The sequence below is a fragment of the Pistacia vera genome, unplaced genomic scaffold, assembly GCF_008641045.1.
Source record: "Pistacia vera cultivar Batoury unplaced genomic scaffold, PisVer_v2 Contig476, whole genome shotgun sequence".
NCBI classification, from domain to species: Eukaryota; Viridiplantae; Streptophyta; class Magnoliopsida; order Sapindales; family Anacardiaceae; genus Pistacia; species Pistacia vera.
In genome coordinates, this window is record NW_022196308.1 from 412917 (window position 1) to 416964 (window position 4048).

Here is a 4048-nt window from a genome sequence, read left to right on the forward strand (position 1 = left end):
GATACAATCAGATCTTGATATTCACGCCTGACATCATCACAAATCGAGAGCTATATTGCTATAAGGTCATGTCCTTCAGATTGAAAAATATTGGAGCAACTTACTAGCGCCTGGTTAACCAAACATTTTTCAAAAAAATTGGGAAAACAATGGAGGTTTATGTTGATGGCATGCTAGTCAAGTCGTTTGTCGCTTCAGATCACATAGTTTACCTTTCAGAAATGTTTAACATACTCTGAAAATACACAATGAAACTTAATCCACTGAAGTGTTCATCAGGGGTAGCCTCGGGTAAATTCTTGGGGTACATGGTTAACCATCAGGGAATTGAAGTCAACCTCGAAAAAGTTCAAGCTCTCTTAGATATGAGCAGTCCTACAAAACCCAAGTAAGTTAAAAGCTTAAATGGAAGGATAACGGCTCTTAGTCGTTTCATATCAAAAGCTACATATCGCTGTTTGCCATTCTTCAATGTACTTAGAGCCAATAAGAAATTTGAATGAACTTCAAAATGTGAGTGAGTTTCCTAAAGCATAAAAAAAGATCTTGGAAAGCCACATCTTCTGTCCAAGTCACTTCCCAAGGAAAATCTTGTTTCTCTACCTGTCAGTTTCTCAGCATGCGATCAATGCAGCTCTTATTCGAGAAGAAAATAAAATTCAATGGCTTGTGTATTACACCAACAAATGGCTATTGAACACCAAAACAAGGTAATCCAGAAATGGAGCGATTAGCCTTTGCCTTGGTAATCGTCTCCAAAAAGCTGCAACCTTACTTCCATGCCCACACCATCCATGTCTTAACTAATTACCTGTTTAGACAGGTTTTCAGAAATCAAAGACTTCAGGTAAATTGCTTAAGTAGACAATGGAGTTAAGTCAATTCTATCTGCATTTTAAGCTTAAAGCAGCTATCAAAGGGCAAGCTGTCTCTGATTTCATATCGAAGTTATCAATCAGATCGAGAACCCGATTAGCCAGCTAATGACATGATCCAAGAGACTGTCCATAATCTGTCAACATGGAGTCTCTATGTTGACAGATCCTTCAACAAAAAAAGAGTTGGAGTTGGTCTCTTGCACGTAAGCCCTGAGGGTATTTGCATATATGGAGCCCTCAAGTTTGGATTTAAAGCCACCAACAATGAGGTTGAGTATGAATCACTATTTGTTGATTTACGATTAACAAAAGAGATGGGGTTAGAAGCGATCGACATCAATAGCGACTTCTAACTTGTCGTTAATCAAATATTGGGAAAGTATCAAGCCAAAGAAGAGAATATGATCAGTTACTTGAAGAAAGCTAAAACAGTACTCGAGTCCTTCAAGCACTATACGATCAAGCAAATTCACAAAGATAGCAACTTAGTTGCGAATGCTTTGGCTAAGATAGCTTCATTGATGGATTTTGATGTACTGAATAACATTTCGGTCAAATAAATTGAAGTTTCCAACAATAACTCACCTGACTAGACAGTGGTACTACAGAGTCAATGATCTGGATGACTTTTATTATTCAGTATCTCAACGAAGGAGTTCTTCCCAATAATAAAACTGAGGCAAGACTCCTACAAACTCGAGCTTCTAGTTACACCCTGATTGGAGACCAACTGTACAAATGAGGATTTAACACTCCTTTGCTCTGACATGAGAGAAATACATCAATGGATATATGGTAATCACACTGTCGCATGATCTCTCGCCAATAAAATTATCCGACAAGGATATTATTTGCCCTTACTTCATGAAGATACCCATAACTTTGTGAAGAAGTGTGACAAATGTCAGAGATTCGCGAACATACTACAAGCTCCTTCCCATCAATTAACAACGATCACCAACCCTTGACCATTCGCTATGTGGGGAATTGATCTCATTGGTCCCGTGCCAACTGGCAAGGGTGACGTCAAGTATGCAGTGGTTGCAGTGGATTATTTCATAAAATGGATCGAAGTAGAACCCTTGGCCGCGATCACTACAAAAAGCTGAAAGACTTTATCTTCAAGAATATAACGTGTTGCTACGAGATTTCTCATACCCTTATCTAGTGATGGCAATGGGCTGGGCCAGGACCAGGTACCCCTTGGCCCAGGCCCAAGCCCGACCTCATAATAGAGGCTTGAGCCCGTTATGGGTATCACAAGTAAAGCCTAAGCCCGGCCCGACGAGCTTTTTGTAACCTTAGGCCCAGCCCTAGCCCACCCATTTTTATAATGTGATTTTTTAAATATTAATTAATTTCAATTTTTTTTATATTTTTAATTCTATAAACAAATTTTAAATATTAATTTATTTTTTTGTACTCACCAAATATATAAATAACTTTCCATAAAGTGCATCCATCCATCCATCCATCCATGTAGGGTTTGGGAAAAATGAGTATATATATGTAGGATAATCTTGTAATTAAATATATAGTATAAGGGTAATTTAGTATAATTAATACTAAAATTGTTGGGCCAGGTCGAGCCTGAAGACATACCTACGACCGACCCGTACCCGAGGTCGGCCCTTAAAATTAGGCCAAAGCCCAAGCCCAAGCCCGCAAACATCGGGTAATGCTTGACCTTTTTGGGATGGGCTGGGCCTGGTACTTAGAAATATCAGGCCCATTGCCATCTCTACCCTTGTCTCAGATAATGAGAAACAGTTCGACAATGAAGAGTTCAAATAGTTTTGCGACGATCTGGGGATTCATAAGAAATTTACCTCAGTAGCAAGATCACAAGCTAATGGACAAGTCAAGGTTGTCAACAAGACCATTAAGCATACTTTGAAGGCCAAACTTGGCACAGATAAAGGCAATTGGATCGACGATCTCCCAGAGGTTTTATGGGCATATAGAACCACTCTAAGGACCTCTATTACGGAAACACCATTCTCGCTAGCATATGGTTGCGAGGCAATGATTCCAGTTGAGGTTGAGATAAGTTCTCTTCGAAGGGAATCCTACAACGAGAAAAACAATGAAGCAGTCATATGTGCCAGTCTGGATTTAGTCGAAGAATGTCGCAACAAAGCTCAATTACGAATAACTTCCTATCAACAATGAGCTAAGAGGTTCTTTGACTCTAAAGTTAGAAGAAGAGACTTCCAGATCAGAGATCAATCCTCAAACAAATCCTTCTTGGTACTCGAGAATCGAGTGCAAGAGCATTGGGACTTAACTGGGAAGGTCCTTATTGGGTCGCTAAGGTCATACGACCTGGAACGTATCATCTAAAGCGACTTAATAGTTCAGAAGTATCGCGAGCTCGGAATGCTGAATACCTGCAACCTTATTATCAGTAAATTCCAATTTCTTTTCTATTTTTTTCGATCTCATGTACTTGTGAATTTTATCAATAAGATTATTATTCTTCAAGAATTACTTGTGTTATCACATTAAGTCTTCATAATCTTGTTATTTACAATATTGTACAAATTATGCGATCAGAAGAGTTGTGTTCATTTAGTGAAGTGCTTAAATATAAAAGTACGATCACAAATGATAAAAAAAAAAAAAAAAACTTGTATATATTAATTCAAAAATATGTACAAAGAGGAAATGTAGAGAACTACAAAAATGAAAAAACTTCTCTAAAGCGAGCAGAAGGGAGGACGATCACTTTTCCTCGTCTTCAAGATCCTTGGCTTCAATTACTCTAACCTCTGGATTGGTAGCTTTGCCTTAAGGATTCTTTTGTTCTTCTTGACCACCCTTCTCACAAGCATCCTGATCATCCTTTTCCTCCTTGGAATGAATGAGCAACAACAACAAGATGGCCTCCTGATATTCTTCGGGAAGGGAAGAAAAGTCCATGTCAGAATTATCTTCACGCAATTTGTTAATAACCTACATCAACCACTCCTCAGCCTTCTTCTCTACTCAAGATTAGTTCGCTGTAGCTGCTCATTCAGTGAGGAAATTTGCTTGTGAGCGATCTCAAGCTCTCAATCCTTCTCTTTAGTGGCTATCTCTGTGACAACCTACAACTTGGCTCGAGATGCCTCCATCTCCTTCTCGCGGTTTCTACTCTCTTGAAGCTCCGTTTCTTTTGAGCTTAGTTC